At 38.3% G+C, this 19,630-nt stretch overlaps 1 long non-coding RNA gene across 1 annotated transcript in view; it reads left to right on the top strand.

Moving 5' to 3' along the window:
• The first annotated feature begins 6,182 nt into the window (after window positions 1-6,182).
• LOC115521657 overlaps window positions 6,183-19,630 on the top strand; it is a 41,564-nt gene continuing 28,116 nt past the window's right edge. The window contains exons 1-2 of the long non-coding RNA XR_004344011.1: window positions 6,183-6,293; window positions 6,591-6,722. This is a non-coding gene — a long non-coding RNA (uncharacterized LOC115521657). The remainder of the gene's footprint in view (window positions 6,294-6,590; window positions 6,723-19,630) is intronic.

The following is a 19,630-nucleotide window of genomic DNA, read 5'->3' as shown; positions in this document are numbered from 1 at the left end:
GACTCTTAACTTGAGGAAAGTAGGAGGGCAACAATATTGCTTTTGCTTAGTTTATGCCTAACAATAAGAAAGTAAATATGTCTCTCTTAGCTGTGGCCCACTCCCTCAAAAATGTGGAGCACTCATTGCTAGGAAGGAGAAAAGAGAGGATGGAATGATGGGAGAAATGTTATTTGTCGTAAGATGTCATTTGTTCTAATAAAAGAGTAAAATCCATAGCAGAAGAATAAGGCTACTTCACACAGCCCCACATCATTCTATTCATTACCAGTTTGTTCCCTAGCTATGACTATTGTCGTCGATCCCATCTTCTGCTCTGGAAAATGGGGTTAAGTTTGTTATCCCACAGGATTAGTGGGGATAAATGTTCCTAGATATTCCGTAAAAAACAAAAGGCCCCTCAAATTTGATATCATTGTTGTTGATTTGTTGATGGTCTATGTAAATTGTACTATCTCTTTCATTATGCTTCTATTTCCTTACTTAAAAATCAGAAACAATAATACTACCTTCTCAATAATGTGTACCGTGTAACTACCTGTTCGACAAATATTAAAATGCCTCTTTCATATGTGACTTGAAGAAGCATGTCTCCTGCCACTCAATTTCAATTGCAGTAATATTTATTGAGAATTTACTTTATGCCAGACATGGTGATAGTTGGCTGAAATCCCAAGCTGAAAAAGTTAAAGTATCTGCAAATTATACCTGTAGTGTAATTTAATCCCTTTAACTTCTAAAAAAAAGTTTTACTGGCTTTTACTGCATAAATAAATACTTTCACTATCTTCAAATTTTATAAAGAAAACCATCATGTATATTTATGGATATATGCAGATATGCCCTTTTAATCAGTTGTGGTTGATTTCAAACTTTGAATTCGGAACAGTTGTACCAATTCAAGTATTTTTAAATTTGTAGTTTTTAAATAAAAGGATACCTGCATATTGAAACTAGTTGTGTTTACTTTTTCTCTTCTGACAAAACACAAGGTTCACTGATTTCTCTGTATTAGATATATGAAAATGTATTCTGTAAACTTAAAAAAAAAGTTTGAATTAACAACAATGAAAGTTTATTTCCACTTACATAAATTTTTTTTTCTTAAAATAGATTGTGAGAGAAGATTCCTTTCCTGAGATTTACTTTGAAACCAATCAAAAGGAGTATAAAATCTAATGCTCTTCACAGAGAACAATGTGACATTGACAGCTGAACTGTATTTTTCCGAAGATTTTTTATAAACAATACAGATTTGGTGCTGTTTGTCTCTTGCAACTTGGGAAATCAGTTTTTAACCTGGGAATTCTTTCTAAATACCAGAGACTAGCAACCATTGTTCTAGTAGCCTAAGAAAGGACATAAAAGCATGGCATTTTTTATTACTTTTATATCCTTCACCTATCTGACTTCCTTCTTCAGTATAGACTCTATTTTTGAGAAATCTTCCTGACCCAGAATAATAGCCTTTGCCTGAAGACCAAGTATTTAATCTTTCTTACGCTTCTTTGACATTTATGCATTCATATGCCTTTACTTTCCTTTCTTTATGTCTTTCTCCCTCACTAGACCAGAATCTTGTATTTATTTTTCATAGCCTCTGGCACACAGTAGGTACTTGATGTGCTTCCTAATGGTCCTCTTCTTCTGGGAGGTACCAACTGAGATAGAAGAGGGAGAGGTAAGGCAAAGAGTAGCTAACAGAGCATGCAGATATAAACATAGGTCCATTTATTCATTCAAGTGATATTTATTATGCACAATTTTTTTAGTGTGTCAGACACTGTTCAAGGAATTGGGAATATATCAGGGAACAGAAAAACAATGTCTCCACTGTTGTGAGTTTACACTTTCATGGGGAAAGATGGACTGTAAAATATGCATGTAGTTATGTACACATACACACACATTTCAAGTGCTGATGAGTGCTGGGATGAGATCTATAGAGAGATAAAATATTGTCGATGGCTGCTTTTTATATAAGGCACATGGAGGCTTGACTGAGGGCAGCAAGAGAAGAAGCTAAAAGACCACTTAGGAGGCTACTGTACCAGGAGGCTGTCGTCCAATGAGATGCATCAGATTGGAGCACTGGAGGTGATAAGAAGGGATCATATTCTGCGTGTAATTTGAGGATAAATTTAACAGGATTTGCTTATTGGATGTGAGACGTGAGAATAAAGTCAGAGTTGACATTAGGATTTTTGGCCTGAGCACCTGGAAGGATGGAATTTCCATTTACTAAGATAGTGAAGCTCAGGGAAGAAGCTGGTGTGGGGAACAGAATGAGGATTTCTGGTTATGGACTGAACTGTGTCCCTCCAAAATATGTTGAAGCACTAACTCTCAGTATCTCAGAATGTGACTGTATTTGGAGATAGGGACTTTTAGGAGGCAATTAAGATTAATTAGGTCATAAGGATGAGGCCCTAATCCAATCTGACTGGTATCCTTCAAGGAAGAAAAGGAAGACACACCAGGGATAAACACACAGAGAAAAAGGTCCTGTGGAGACATAACACAAAGACATCTATCTATAAACCAAGGAGAAAACCAAACCTGAGAAAACCAAAGCTGACAACACCTTAATCTTGCAATTCCAGTCTCCGGAACTGTAAGAAAATACATTTCTATTGCATAGGCCACCTAGGCTATGGAATTTTGTGTTAAGCCCTGGAGACTAATGCATCTGGATTTACTGCCTCTACTCACCACTTACAATTATTTAGAGGCTAAATGAATTCTGATGTTACCATATTTGTTCATTTGTTTAGTATTTGTTCACATGTGCTTGCCTAACTGCCTGGGAGGGTCACCCCTATCTATGACATGCCACAGGAAGGGCACAGAGATACAAAAGCTTCATCTTATCAAGGTATCTTCTTCACCAGATAACATGTATTTTCTCTTTTCCTTGTTTTTAAATGTTTTTATTTATTTTTGAGATAGAGAGAGAGAGAGAGAATGAGCAGGTGAGGGGCAGAGAGAGAGGGAGACACAGAATCTGAAGCAGGTCCCAGGCTCTGAGCTGTCAGCACAGCCCTATGCAGGGCTCAAATGCACAGACCAAGAGAAGATGACCTCAGCCAAAGTCATGATCTTAAATGACTGAGCCACCCAGGCACCCCGCTCTTTTCCTTTTGCATGAACTGGCTTTGATTTCTTGCTTCTCAATTTGGTAATCACTTGCCTTTGTCTTCACAGGGTATAGTTTTACAAAAGCATCACACATTTCCCCCCATTGCATTCTTTCAGATAGGTTGCCAGCAAAGTGTTAACACTGAATTCTGGACATTAGCACAAATACTTGGTAAACTTTTAAATCTCTGATTAAATGTCAAAGCTATTGCTTGCCTATTGTATTCTTAGTTATCTTCTGGTAAACACACACACACACACACACACACACACACATTCACACACACTGGCTTTGATTCTTCTGTCTTTCTTGTATCATAATTTGAACTCATATTGGCTTCAGTATTTCTGGCCCTTCAGAGGAGTGTAAATTGTATCAGAGGTTGTAAATTGTATTGGAGATAGACACAGGAGGCAAGAATGGGACGACACTATTAATTTGCTACCAAAGTAATTCAATTCTCCACCTAACTTAGCTTGTGCAAACCTGGCTTAAAGACCTGGTTTTTAGCAGCACCGTCAAGGCCATTCCTAGAAACTGGAGCATTTGCTAACCCAGACGTAATGGCTTCATCCCATGTGCCTCTTTCAGTATTGCATTCCAGAGGGTGCATAATTGCTTTGGTGAAATATTGCAAAATGATCTTATAGTGTGATTAAAATATTTTCACAACTGTTGTCAAGGGAACAGTGTAAATAGATTTTTTCGTGTGATCAACTAGATAACCCTGAAGCTTAATGATGTGTCCCTGGCTTAGAGTAGGTTAGCATGAAATTTAATTTGTGGTAATCTGCCTCAGACCAATGGAGGACAAACTAACCTCTAACTGGGATTTACCCAGCTTCCAGCACATATAACTCAAGGGTGGCATCTCTAGAATGATGCCTCCCTCTACAAGGAGGCAGAGGAGGCTGTGTTTTGCCATGAGAAATCATTCACCAAATTTTGTCAATTCTCCCTCTGTTATAACTCTCCCATTCACAGCTTCACCTTAACATCACTGTCACCTACTTGAGACGCTTGTCACTTTAACTGTGGGTGAGGAAATAGCCTGCATCTTGGTTTACCTACATCTCTCTGCAGTTCCTTTTATTCCACCAGATGAATCTTCCTAAAGTATGTATTTTTTTCATGAGATTTCTTACTGAAAAACACTCAGTGGCACTTTTAACCTGGCACTTGAAAACAACTACCTTTCCAGACTTCACATCAGCAAGTCAAGTTTTTAGCTGTTTTTCTCTAGCCCAAGCATGTAAGAACAGTCTACTCAAAACGTAAACATTTTAGCTGTTTCCAGGTCTTTCTCCCAGTGTGACACCTACCTTCTTTGCTTGCCTTTCTTCCCACCCATCCTAAAGGACAGCTAAAATTGTGCCTTAAAGCATTTCTAATTCCAGACTTGGCCAAGAGTAAATTTATCCTGGCTGCAACTGTTGTAAATCATTCTGTTTTAAGTATTCAGATCACAACAAGGCATTACTTCTACTACCTTCACCTTAACAAAATACATATATTTTAAGAGATTGGTCTTTGTGATTCCAGCAGAACACTAGAAGTTTGTTATCTATAGTGGGTGAAATAAATAAAGATCAAGGATGCTGTGTTGAAGGCAGAGATTTAATTAATGTTTTCAAAACGAAATTTGAAACACTCTTTTGGGAAGCATCAGTCAGCATTGGCTTTCCACACAGCCTCTTGAAGATTTGTCTTTGAGAAATGTGGCCAAAAAGAAAAAAAATCTAGATACTCTGATTTGAAGAATCTCCAATGAAAGATGCTGGTTCAATCAATCTACAGCAAAGACTACAGTCAAATGCCCCACATATGGACACAAAACTTGGAGCTTTTTATGATCCTCTCTTAAGTATAATGAGACAGTAGCCTAGCATTTCAGGAGAACTCAAATAATAAAGACAAAGCCTAAACCAAAGGGCGAGAGGAAAACTTGGAGAAAATAGAAATATGAAAACAGAAGATTCACATACATATAATTCTTTTTATTGTCCTCAGAGATAAGAAAAAGGATACCATAAAAACAAATATTCAGAGAAGACATTGGAGTTTTTAGAAATCATAAGATAGGAGGCGCCTGGGTGGCTCAGTTGGTTAAACCTCCTACTCTTGATTTTGGCTCAGGTAATGATTTCACCGTGCATGAGATCAAGTCTTGCCTTGGGCTCTGCACTGATGGCACAGTGATGCTTTGGATTCTCTCTCTCCCTCTCTCTTGCCTGTCCCCTGCGTTCTGTCTCTCCCAAAAAATAAAGTAATAAACATTAAAAAATAAAATATAAGATGAAGAAATTTAAAACTCTGAAGCATATTTGGGAGATAAATTTGAGGAACTGTGGGAGGGAGGGAGGGAGGGAGGGAGGAAGGAAAAAGAAAGGAAAGGAAAGGAAAGGAAAGGAAAGGAAAGGAAAGGAGGGAGGGAAGAAAGGGGGGGGGGAAAAAGGAAGGAAGGGAGGGAGGGAAGAAGGAAGGGAGGGGCGGACGGAAGAAGGAAAGAAGAGAGGGAGGAAGATAAAAATTAAGGAAACCCATTAGTGGCCCTCAAGACCTAATATCTGAATCCCAGGAGTTTCATAAAGGGAAAAGATTGAAAACAGAGAATAAATTGTATCCAAAAAAGAATGAAGTTAATTCTGAAGAACTGAAGGGCTTGTGCTTATACAAAGGAAGGGACCGTCATAAAGGGTACACAAATGCAGGCAGCACAAGAAAGGAAAACAGGCACAGACAGTGCTGTCTCATCATTATAACATTTCACAACCAACGGGCAAAGAAAAGATCCTCAAAGCTTCCAGGAATAAACATACATACCCTACACAAAGAATTGAGCAACATTGTTGCAAGAGGTCATCTGAATGACGTGACTGCAAATTGACCTGGGAGCTGAACACTGGTAATGGAAGTCTCCTCGCCACCCCCACCCCATTCATCAGGCGTGCTTGGGGAGTGAGTTCGGCTTGCCTTCCCCATTCCCAGAGGCTGCCCCAAGGACACAGCCTGCAGATAGTGCTGTGCTCCTGAGACTCTGCGCGGTACTCGTGACTGAACCCAGTGAAGGCCTCTATATAGTCTTCTAAGATTTGGCAGGCGGGTGCAGAGATCTACCCCTCTCTAGCTAAAACCCCCAAGACAAGCCTCCCAAGTAAGTTCCCTTTTGCTTATTAAAACTGCCGCCACCGATCTGGAGCGGCCTGCCTCTTTCTTGGTTCTCTTCCTGTCCTCCGTGTACACTCGGAGAACACTGCAGAGGAAGGAGCTTGTGAACAAACAGAAACTAAAATACGCTGGAGGAGCAGCGTCCTTGAAATTCTGAGAGAAAATAATATCTAACTTAGGATTCTACATTCAGCAAAGCTAGCAGTAAATGGAAGGATGATATAAAGAGATGTTCGGGGATATGCAAAGTCTCAAAATTTACCTGGCGGGCATTTTTCTTCAGGACACGACTGCTGGAAAAATCCAGGAAACAGGAACGCAGGATACCAGAACAGCAGGGAATCCGATAAGGAGAGAGGAGACCCGCGGCAGAAGGCTGGTGGAGCGAGATCCCAGGACCATGGCGCTATACAAGGTAGGAGTGGAAACAGACCAGATTGGAGCAGGTTAAAAGGCTCAGGAAGCAGCTCTTCAGAAAATGAAAATGATAATATTGACGGTTTCTGAATATACTGAATGCTGTTATACATCTGAGAGAGGATTGGGGAGTAAATTAGTCTACATAAATAAAAATAAATAAATAAACAGGGGCGCCTGGGTGGCTCAGTCTGTTAGGCGTCTGACTCTGTTGGTTTCAGGTCAGGTCATGACCTCAGGGATGGTGGGTTCCAGCCCCACCTCCAAGTCTGCGCTGGTAGTGTGGAGCCTGCTTGGGATTCTCTCTCCTGCTGTCTGCCCCTCTCCATGTGCGCTGTCTCTGTCTCTCTCAAAGTGAATGAATGAATGAATGAATGAACAAACTTAAAAACAACTAAACAAATAAAAAATAACAGAGGAAGACTGTTACTCCACACAAATAAAAGTTGATCAAGTTGGGAAAAGTCATCCTAATCAACTACAGAGCTCAGCTAGTGATTGTATTTACATAATCATAATAATGTAAATCCTGCCTATTAGTGGAATTGTAATGATAATGGGAGTTTATTAAAGGTAATAGAAGACAGGTGCATGTATATGTGTGCAACGTTCACACATGTGTGTGTGAGCATTTGTGTGTGGCTGTGTAAGATGTGTGAGAAAATGTGCTAAAGCCTCTTCTTTAGTAGTGGGAAGTCAATAGGTAATGCCTACCACAGAAAAATTCAGAAGTTGATCATTTATTATTTTGAGACATAGATAAAAAGTTTTTTAAGTGTTTAAAGAATGGGACATATGGCAGATGTTTTGGGAGATTGCCAGAATTTCTGTAGAATAAACCATGTTCATGTATAACTTGGATAAAAATTAAAACTAAGTTTAAAAATTCAATTAACGATGCACACATGCACACACACATGCACACACACCCATAGACACAGAAGAATGGAGAGCTTCCGAGGGCAAACTGGATTAATTCCGAGCATTAGAGCAGCTTGTCCCTACAGCGTTAGATCAATGCCATATCAATTTGAAGTTGGAAAATTCCCACAAACCTGCCTGGCCTGACTCCAGGGCAGAAATTGCTTACTAGCCCCAGGCCCTTGGCTGCCCTCCGCATGGGCAGAGTACCTCACCCTCTAGGTCACAACACACTGGTGTAGAAAGATCAATTAATCTGTGTGTCCTAAAGAATTTGTTAATAAAATACATTAATTTGGGAATGATTTTCTTTTTTGTAAATTATTACAGATGCAAGTTTTTGCACATGTTTTTATTATATTATATTTCCTTAGGTGGTAGAAAAATGTGTGTACTGTAATTACACACATTATATACTATATACATATGTACATTGCACACTACATTACAGTAGTTATGGCAGAAAATTGGCTTAAGCCGAAACTTATCTAATTAATGTTACTACCAAAACATGAATAGTATGAAATATCATCCATCAGGTGTGTTTTATCAACTTTGTTTTTAAAAAGTGAGTCTCTTTGATGTAATTAGATGCATCAGTGTATAACCATGAACTTTATTTATTGCAAATGACAGAAACTGCTAAAAATAACTTAAAGGAGGAAAAGATATATTAACTTTTGAAGTTTGGAAGTCAAGGAGTTATCCTTCAGGTATGGCTGGATCCAGGTGTATAGATTATATATCATTATGATTCTTTATCTATATATAGCAATGCCAATTCCAATTGATTGTTTTCTTTCCTAAAAGGGAAATATTTCTTCCATGAAGCTAAGATTGATGGCAGTTATATAATTCAGAGTTTCCTGACCTTAATTTAGCAACTCTAATAGGGGAAAAAAGGTTTTTTTTTTCATGTGCTCATGTATGAATTTAAGTAAAGAATTCTGATTGATATGTATGAGCAATATGCCTACCACCTGGACCAGTCACTCTTTCCTGGGAGACAAGTTTCAGTTATTGACCAAGCCTATATTATATAAAGTCCTATGGTATACTAAGATTGACAGTTCCACCAAAATTACACATAATGGGAGTAGAGCATTTCTTTAAAGGAATGGATTATAATGTGCCCTCAATCCTATCACCCACTCCTCTACTGATGTATGCCTATCATCATATTATTAGAATTAAACACTTTGTTAAGGTTTTGATCTTTTAAAATATAAATATCACCAGGACAGGAACCTTTTTAAGCTATAGGCATATAAATCCTCTGTTCCAATCAAAGTGCTAAGAGCAAGTTTGACAGGTTGAAGGAGGAGCAGTGGGGATTTTTCATGGTCAAATTCTAAAGCAGAAGGAGAGACTACATGAAATTACTAGGAGTGAAGACACTTTAAATACTTTATTATTTTGCCTTGATTTCTGTTCTGCTTACCTATGAATGCAAATGGTCCTCAAACCTAGGGGCTTAAAATGACAATAATTTTTCTCTTATCTCTTATGGGTATGATTTATGGGTATCTACAGAATGATTCTCACTTGGCATCTGTCATCCAAGCATATGCAGATGGTCGTGGTGGCTGCAGTTCCTCAGAGCTCCTTCACTTACATACCTCGTACCTGTCCTGGAAGAGCTGGCAACAGGTCCACAACTCTCCGTGTAGCCTCCCCTACCCACCAGGTAGGGGCTTCTCTACAGTGTGCAGGGTAGTCAGGGTACTCACGCTTTTCACATGGCATCTGGCTTCTACCACAGTGTGTGATCCGAGAGAGCCTGGAGGAGCTACCACTTCTCTAAGAGGCCAGGTTGGGACCTGATTGGCATCACTTTTACTATATTGTTCAAAGCAGTCCCAGACCAGCCATATTTAAGATGATTGACGAATAGATTTCACCCATTGATGGGAGAATGGTTGACACAGACAGGGATGGAAGGAGTTGACGGCTGCCATTTTGTAGATAAGCTGCTACAACTACCATGTTCTGGAATATTTTCTGTAAACAGCAAGGATGAAATTACTTTGTACCCACCTAAAAGATGCAAACGACTATTGATTGTTCACTTTTAGCCCATTCTTCAATGCATCCTTTCACCTTCTCTTTACTTCAGAGAGATAGATGTAAATTTTCATAACCAAAAGACAGAATTGTACAATACAGTAAAAAAATTGCATTTATTACAAATTTTAAAATAATGCAATTTTTAATGGGATTTTTGGGGGTTTTTTTGTTTGCTTATTGATTTTATCACCCACCAATGAGCAAAAGTTAAAAAGCATATTCAAAAGTGAAAGCATGATATGAAAGATATAGTTTCATATTTTATAGTTGGGAATATATCAGCAACATGGCAACGTAATGATGAGTGGAAAGAATATAAATTAAAGTGCCAATTTTCTTTGTCACAATAACTCCCATTTTGGGAAATCTATCCTTAGCAAGTTACTTGGTAAGTATGGAGAAGAACGAAAAAGTTTTCATATAAAAAAGTTATTGTTGCATCATTATTTATAGTAACAAAAGTTTAGACTAATTTAAGTGCCCAACAATGGAAATATGGATAATAACTTTGATACACCAACCTAAAGGAACTTACGTCATCATAGAAAAATATATTTATAAATAATTTATAATATGGAAATATTTTTGCTTTCATTTTAAAAAAGAAAAAGAAAACAGAATACAAAATCATATATGGACAGCATAATTGCAGTATGCAATATGAATGAAAAGCTATGCCAACAGAAAAAAAGACAGAAACAAAACCTTCAAAAGATCAACAATGTTTAAATAGCTAGATGATTGAACTATGAGTAAATCATTTTCTTTTTCTGACCTTTTTTTCTTCTTATTTATTTATTGAGAGAGAGAGAGAGAGAAGGAGAGAAAGAGAATGAAAGCAGGGAGGAAGGGCAGAGGGAGAGAGACTCTCAAGCAGGCTCTGTACGGTCAAGGCAGAGCCCAATGTGGGGCTCAATCCCACCACCCTGGGATCATGACCTGAGCTGAAATCAAGAGTGGGATGTTCAACCAACTGAGCCAGCCAAGTGCCCTCCAAATTTCTTAATGACACTTGATCTTAGCCAAAAGACTGAGAAGGATTTTTTTTACCTGCCAATCTGAATTTGGAAAGAAAGAGGTAGTGTGAAATTTTACCTTCCTCTCGACCAGGACCACAGATAAGGATATGGAAGAGCTGACTTTGGTAAGATTCTCACCCTTTATAGCTTCTGCCAGTTTTTTCAGAACCCTGTCTGCAGGCTCTCGAATGAGGGATCCCATCCTGGTCACCCAGAAACTATAGAGGAGGACAAAACTTACCCTCTTCCCTCAATGGTGAGTGCTTGGCTGAGACCCCTTTTTCTCCAGAACACCTAGTAAACAGCTTATCTAGGTTAAAGCTGCTGTGTGTGGGCACCTGGGGTGAACTCATTTGGTTAAGTGCCTGACTCTTGGTTTTCACTCAGGTCATGATCTCACGGTTCGTGAGTTCTAGCCCCTCATTGGGCTCCACGCTGACAGCGCAGAGCCTGCTTGGGATTCTCTCTCTCTCCCTCTCTCTCTGACCTTCACCTGCTCATGCTCTCTCTCTCTCTCTCAAAATAAATAAACTTAAAAAAAATTTGCTCTACTCTGTGACCACTGTAATTCAAGTTTATCTTTGGTGATGCTAACCTGCATGTGCAGCCTTAAAACATAATGCTGTTCACCTGAGGCTTCACAGTAGACCCAGACCCAGTGGACCCAGTCCATTTCCAAGTCAGATCCCATCCAACACAGCAAGTTTCCAGAACCCGTCTGAAAAAAGAAATGTTCTGGTGAAGTCTGAAAGCCCAGAATGCAAACGCTGTAGAGGCAGGGTCTTACCCATCCTGGCATGAAAGCAGAAAACCCCAGGGGCTCAGCAGGCACCTTTGCCTGGTTGCTGTGGCTCCTGCCGGCCAATGGGGCTCTGTTTGGGTTTCCTCTTCTGACACGAGAACTATTAAAAAATAAACTGGGACATTTTAAACATTTTGAGTTTATTTGGAACAACAACAACAAAAATCAACTCAAATCAGTGGTGAGGAACCTAAATTTCTGTAATGACAAATGTCATTCATGTTCTTTAAAGAATGTGTGCAGCTTTTCTCACTTTGATTTTCATGTAATCAGGCAGCCTCCAAGAAGACAGCACCATGGCAAATGAAAAGAGATCCTTTTCTCTAATCATTCCAACTGGGGGGAAAAAAAGTCCAGATGAAGATGTCGGGGCACTTGACCCAATGGGAAGCAGAGTCTTTCCCTCTATCCTGGACCTAAAGTAAAAAGTGGCCTTTCAATACTGAAGTGTAAAGCCATTGAACAGAAACTCCAGGCATTTGTTAAAAGTTAAAAGGCCCTGAGGAAAAGGAGACAGATGGGCTTTAAATCATCAAAACACTATTTCATAGGCTGATAGCAAATCATAAATGATTCTGGAGTCTGAAAATTTTGCTGCTTTATAGACCTTGGCTGTAATTTGAGCAGAACTTAGATGAATTTCCACTGAAAGTTCAGACTCTAAAATGTTTATGAACATGTCCCAATTCAATTCAAAAAGCATTTATTAGATAGCATGAAAACATTTTGTAAACCTGGTGTGTTAGACAGACATGAGGAATATATAATAAACCCTCACTGTGGCTGCAAGCTCTGCCCAAGCCCCAAGGCAGGCAGAGGTCATCCAGAGAGACAGGAGTGTCCCCATAACCTAGTGCAACCAAAAATATGGCAGTGGGGTGCTTTCACCCCCTCTGAGAAATGAGGGTAGAAATAGTGTAAGCATAATACATTGTGCCTTTAGTTGTGAAAAGCAAAGCATTGGCCATGTCCCGAAAGAAGGTGATATTTTCTGCTTAAAGAAGAGAAGCAGAGATTCAGTCCCATGTTTCACAACAAGGACGAAGTTTTCCCTGTTTTCTTTAGCACCTTAAAATGAAGTAAAGCTAGTTTTTTTGCAATTTGCCTTCTCAATTTTCTGATGAAAAATTATGTGCTAACTATAACACGTAGTCTCTTGGTAGGATATATTCCAGGTCTTAAAGCAGGCATTTAAGTGCTGTACCTATCAATGTTTGAGTGTATTGGGGGTGACTGGTGGCCATTGTCCATAGGGACAGAGTCCCACTCACTCCCACAGGCAGAGCTGATGTTACACTCAAGACCCATGAATTTTGTAGGGCCCAGTATAAAATAAAATGTGGAGTCTCTTGTTTTAAAAAAGTATTAAGAATTTCAAGGTGAGAAGAGCACTAAATAAAGCATTTGACCCTTCTGATCATGGAGCCCTTCTTAGCATGAGACTCATTTGAGTCAGGGGCCTGTATGACAGCATGGCTCACATGCCCATGAAGTTGGCCCTCATGACATCTATCCTTCCAGGCTTGCGTTCCATATTCTTTCTTCTTTCGATTCTCTATATTCACACCTTAGGCTAGCCCTCAGCACATTTATAACTAGTGATTTCTGTTTCTAGCTCTCTTCTCCCTCTCGCACTCCTTCCCATGACTCCCACAAGTCAGTGGTGCTCTATTATTGCCTGATTCCTGCAGTCTTCCTTTATGACATCCCATACAGGCTTGACTCTTCAAAGATCCCTACTTAATAAACTTTTTTCCTTAAAACTTTGCCAAGTTGTACTCCATTTTTTCACAGTAGGAAAAAAAACACGGTTGATCATGCCAATGAAGATGTCTCCCAGAATATATACATTTACCCAAAATCACAGCATGTACAGAACTTAATGTGAGTAGACAAAGATGGCAGAAGTGCTGGTTCTCCCAAGGATCAGTTGGGAGGATTCTTACGAATAAGGGATTTGATTACCCCTAATCGTACCTCCATCTATGGCCATAAATAACCACATTTAACCATGCCACTGGGTCTCTTCTCTTAAATGGCCTTCTGCTATGAGCACAAACAGGGAGATAAGCACAGAGACCATTTAATTGTCCCCAGGCAATTAAATGATGAGCCACTTTGTTGCAAAGATGATTCATTCCAACAGAACTGAATTCTCTGATTTCTCAATAAATATTCATTGAGCACCTATTTTTCACATTAGCCATTACTTTAAAAAATATGCACAAGATAATAGTCAGCCCAAATAGTATCTAGACGTGGTTTACCACACCAGTTGTCTCAGGTCAAGTACCTTAGAAGCAGATTCTGAGATGGTGTTCTTTTTCTTTCTTTCTTCTTTTTTTTTTTTTTTCAGTATCATTGATACACAATGTTACATTTGTTTCAGGTGTACATCTTAGTGATTTGACAAGTTAATACATTATATTATGTTCACACAAGTCTAGCGTGCCATCTGTGCCATTACATTGTTAACATCAACTAATACAATATCTTTGGTATTCCCTGTGTTTCGCTTTGTAGTCTTGTGAATCTCTCATTCCATAACTGTATCTCCCACTCCCCTTCACCCATTTTGCCCAGCCCCCCACTCCCTTCCCCTCTGGCAACTATCAGTTTGTTTTCTGTATTATAGTTCTGATTCTGGTTTTTTGTTTCTTTATTCATTTTTTTTTTTTTTTAGATTCCACTTATGAGTGCAATCATACGGTTTTTGTCTTTCTTAGTCTGACTTACTTCACTTGGCGTAATATCCTCTAGGTCCATACATGTTGTTGCAAATGGTACAATCTCATCCTTTTTGATGGCTATGTAATTTTCCTGCGTGTGTGTGTCTCTGTGTGTGTGTGCGTGTATGATTTTCCTTATCCATTTGCCTGTTGATGGACACTTAGGTTGCTTCAATGTCTTGGCTATTGTAAATAATGCTGCAATGAACATAAGGGTGCATATATCTTTCTGAATTAGTGTTTTCATTTTTCCTGGTAAGTACCCAATTGTGAAATTATTGGATCATATGGTATTTCTATTTTTAATTTTTTGAGTAACCTCCATACTGTTTTCTACAGTGTTTGCACCAGTTTACATTCCCACCAACAGTGCATGAGGGTTCCTTTTTCTCCACATCCTCGCCAACACTTGTTTCTTGTCTTGATTTTAGACATTCTAACAGGTGAGAGGTGATATATCTCATTGTAGTTTTGATTTGCATTTCTCTGATAATTAATGATGTTGAGCATCTTTCATGTGTCTGTTAGCCATCTGTCTTGTTTGGAGAAATGTCTATTCAGGTCCTCTGCCCATTTTTTAATTGGATTGTTTGTTTTTTGGTATTGAGTTGTATAAGTTCTTCATGTATTTTGGATATTAACACTTTGTTGGATATATCATTTGCAAATATTTTCTCCCATTCAGTGGTTTGTCTCTTAGTTTTGTTGATGGTTTACTTTTCTGTGCAAAACCTTTTTATTTTGATGTAGTCCCAACAGTTGATTTTTTTATTTTATTTCACTCATTTTAGAAGACATATCCAGAAAAATGTTGCTATGTCTGATGCCAAAGAAATTATGCCTGTGCTTTCTTCCATGATTTTTTGTGGTTTCAGGTCTTATGGTTATATCTTTAATTCATTTTGAGTTTATTTTATGTGTGGTGTGAGAAACTGGTCCACTTTCATTGTTTTACATGTAGCTGTCCAGTTTTCCCACTACTATTTATTGAAAAGACTATCTTTTCCCCATTGTGTATTCTTTCCTCCTTCATCATCATTTCTTTCATCAGTGTGTTTTTATATTTTCAGACTATAGATCTTTCACCTCTTTGGTTAAGTTTATTCTTAGTTCTTTTATTCTTTTGGTGAAATTTAAATGGTGCTATTTTTTAAACTTCTCTTTAAACAAATTTTTTGTTAGTGTATAGAAATGCTACTGATTTCTTGGTATAATTTCTTATCCTCCCACTTTACTCAATTCATTACTTCTAATGAATGGAATAGTGGAGTCTTAGGATGTTCTATATATATATATATAGTATCATGTACCTGCAAATAGTGACAGTTCAACTTTTTCTTTACCGATATGGATGCCTCTTCTTTTTTTGCCCAGTTGCTATGGCTAGGGCATCTAGTATTATGTTGAATAAAAGTGGCAAGAGTAGGCATCCTTAAGGTCATCTTGACCTTAGAGGGAAAGCTGTCAGTTGTTCACTTTTGAGTATGATGTTAGCTGTTCATATATGGCCTTTATTATATTAAAGTATATTCCCTTTAACCCCATTTTCTTGAGAGTTTTTATCATGAATGGATGATAAGTCTTATCAGATACTTTTTCTGCATCTGTTGAGATAATGTGATGTTTTTATCCTTTTTTTTTCTTGATGTGGTATATGAGATTGATTGACTCATGAATATTGAACCAGCCTTACACTTGGGAATAAATCCCACCTAGTTGTGGTGAATGATCTTTTTAATGTATTGTTGTATGCAGTTTGCTACATTATATTATTTATAATATATTTAATATTATTATATTATATAATTATTAATATTTGTTAAGGATTTTTACATCAGTTTTCAACAGAGATATTGGCCTATAATATTCTTTTTTTGTGTGTGGTGTCTTTATATGGTTTCAGTATCAGGGTAATCCTGGCCTCATGGAATGTATTTGGAAGTTTTCCTTATTCTATTGTTTGGAATTGTTTAGGAGAATAGATATTATCTCTTCTTTAAATGTCTGGTAGAATTCACTTGTGAATCCATCTGGTCCTTGATTTTAATTTTTTGGCAGTGTTTTTATTACCAATTCCATTTTGTTATTTGTAAACAGTCTGTTTAGATTTTCTGTTTCTTCCTGGTTCAGTTTTGGAAGATTTTATGCTTCTAGAAATTTACTCATTTCTTCTAAGTTGTCCGGTGTTTTGACATATAATTTTCGTAGTATTGTCTTACAATCCTTTGTATTTTCTATGGTGTCAGTTGCTAATTCTCCTTCTTGTTTCTGATTTTAATTATTGTGTCTTTTCTCTTTTTTAATTGACAAGTTTGACAAAAGGTTTGTCGATTTCATTTATCTTTTCAAAGAACCAATTCTTGATTTCAATGATTTTTAATTTTTTTAGTCTCCATATTATTTATTTCTGTTCTGACTTTTATTATTTTGTTTCTTCTATTCACCTTGGGCTTTGTTATTCTTCTTTTCTAGTTCGTTTAGGCATAAGGTTAGATTATTTATTTGAGTTTTCTCTTTTTTTCTTGAAATAGGCTGTATTGCTATATACTTCTCTCTCAGACACTAACTTTCACTATATCCTAGAGATTGTGGACTTTCGTGTTGTCATTTTCATTTGTCTCATGTATTTTTTGTTATTCTTTGATTGCTTTATTGACCCACTGGCTGTTAATAGCATGTTATTTAGTCTCCATTTATTTGTGTCTTTCTGGGTTTTTGTTTTTTTTTTCTTGTGATATATTTCTAGCTTCATACTGTTGTTATAGGGAAAGATGCATTGTATGATTTAAATCATCTTAAATTTATTGAGGCTTGTTTTATGGCCTAATATGTGATCTATTCTGGAGAATGTCCCATGTGCACTTGAAAAGAATGTATATCTTGTTGTTTTTGAATGGAATGTTCTATGCAGATCTGTTACGTCTATCTGGCCCAATGTGTCATTCAAAGACACTGTTTCTTTACTGATTTTCTTTCTTTCTTTCTTAATGTTTATTTATTTTATTTTGAGGAGAGAGAGAGTGGGGGAGGGGTATAGAGAAGAGGATAAAAACAATCCCAAGCAGGTTGCCTGCTGTCAGCACAGAGTCTGACACAGGGCTTCAACTCACAAATTATGAGATCATTACCTGAGCCAAAATCAAGAGTCTGATGCTTAACTGACTAAACCACTGAGGCACCCCTCATTATTCATTTATCCATTGATATAAGTGCAGTGTTAGAGTTCCCTACTATTATTGTATTCCATCAGTTTCTTTATTTATGTCCAGTAATATTTACTGTATGTATTTAGGTGCTCCAGTGTTAGATACATAGGTATTTAAATTACTATATGCTCTTGTTGGACCTATCCCTTTCTCATTCTGTAATACCCTTCTTTGTCTCTTATTACAGTCTTTGTTTGAAAGTCTATTTTGTCTGATATAAATATTGGTACTCTAGCTTTTTTTCACTTCATTTGGTTTGGTAAATATTTTTCCATCCCTTCACTTTTAGTCTGTATGCATCTTTAGGTCTGAAGTCAGCCTCTGGAGGCAGTATATAGATGATTTTTGTTTCTTTTTTTTTAATTTTTTTTTAATGCTTATTTATTTTGAGACAGGAGAGAGACAGAGCGTGAGCAGGGGAGGGACAGAGAGAGAGCAAGACACAGAATCCAAAGCAGGCTCCAAGCTGTCAGCACAGAGCCCGACGTGGGGCTCTGATTCATGAACTATGAGATCATGAACTGAGCTGAAGTCAGATGCTTAACCAACTGAGCCACCCAGGCACCCCACGATCATTACTTTAAATTCTTTATCAGGCATATTGCTTTCTTATCTCTGTTTCATTTATTTCTTTTTCTGAGGTTTTCTCATGTTCTTTTTTTTTTTTTTTTTTTTTTTTTGCATATTCCTCTGTTTCCTCATTTTGCCTGACTTTCTGTTTTGTTTTTGTGGATTAAGTGAAACAGCTACTTCTCCTAAAGTTGAAGGAGTGGTCTTGCATATGGTATCCCCTATGCAGACTGTGTGTGCTTGGTGACTTTAGCTGGCTGGTTGTAGCTGTAGCTATACATTCTAGTTACTCTTTTAAACAAGGGCTTTTTATAGAAAAAATAAAGAAAAAATAATAAAATTTTTAAAAAGAAAAGAAGAACAGAGAAAAAAAGAAGAAAAGAAAAAAGAACACGAAAGAACAAAACCAAAAGAAAAAATAAAAATAAGACAAGACAAAATTTTAAAGTTAAACACACACACACACACACACACACACACACACAACTATGGCTTGTTTTCTGTGACCCAGCACCACAAGGAGGCTGGTGTGGTCTTGGGGACCCTCCGCTCCCTGAGGTCACAAGCTCATTGTGAGCCAGATCTTGCTCCAGTCTGGACCTTTAGGGTGGAGGGGGAAAGAATGTTCCCACAGTTGTTTGAAACCATGGCTTTTTTCCATATGCCAGTGTAATTGGGGCTGCTGTGGGCTTGAGGACTCTGGGCTTGTTGAGATTGCAAGTTCCCTGTGACTGCCAAACCCACCAGTTATGGTGTCTGGATGCACTGTTGGGACCCACCAATTATGGTGTCCCAAGCTACCCGTTATGGCTTCCAGACCCTGCTCTGGTCTGGGTTTTTAAGGTGGAAGGGGGAGAGCCTTACCACAGTTCCTCAGCCCTTTTAAACCGCCACATTTGTTTTCTGTGTCCCAACGCTACTGGGTCTGGTATGAGCTTGTAGTTCCTGGGCTTGCTGAGGTCACCAGCTATCTGTGATGATCTGACTCACCTGGACTCAGGATCCATGAATCATGGGGTCTGAACCTACCTCTTATGGCAGCCAGACCCTGTTCCAATCCGGGTTTTTGAGGTGGAAGGAGAGCGCTCCTACAGTTCCCTGGCCTTTTTAAACCATGGCGTCTTTCTGTATCTGCATGTGACTAGGGCTAGTATGGATTTGTGGAGCCTGGGCTCCCCAGCTCACTGAAACAACCGGATCCACCAGTTATGGCGTCCAGACCCTGCTCCAGTCTAGGCTTGTAAGGTGGGGTGGGAGCATAAACCCTGTTGATCTCCAGTCCCTCTGACCTGAAGAGATTTCCCTCAGCTCCCCTGCCACTTGACAGAGTTCTAGTGTTCTCTCTTTTATGTGCTAACTGCTCTTTTAAATTGCAACACTAATTTTTATGTGCCGAAGGACAGGAATCTGTTTCCGGTCCCTCACTACTATCCCTCCTCACTGCCCTTGGCAGCCTACGGAGAGGAAGTTCCCTTTGTTACCATGTCTCCGTCTATCTTTTTTGCTCTTCTCTTGCCGTTCTCTCTATGGTTGTTCAGTAGCTGTTCAGTCAACCCTCATTTCTTCAGGAGGAATTTTTCTATTAATAGGTG

This window comes from Lynx canadensis, chromosome C1, assembly GCF_007474595.2.
Source record: "Lynx canadensis isolate LIC74 chromosome C1, mLynCan4.pri.v2, whole genome shotgun sequence".
NCBI classification, from domain to species: domain Eukaryota; kingdom Metazoa; phylum Chordata; class Mammalia; order Carnivora; family Felidae; genus Lynx; species Lynx canadensis.
Note: the sequence above shows the minus strand (reverse complement) of the source record. Positions and strands in the feature narration are given on the sequence as shown.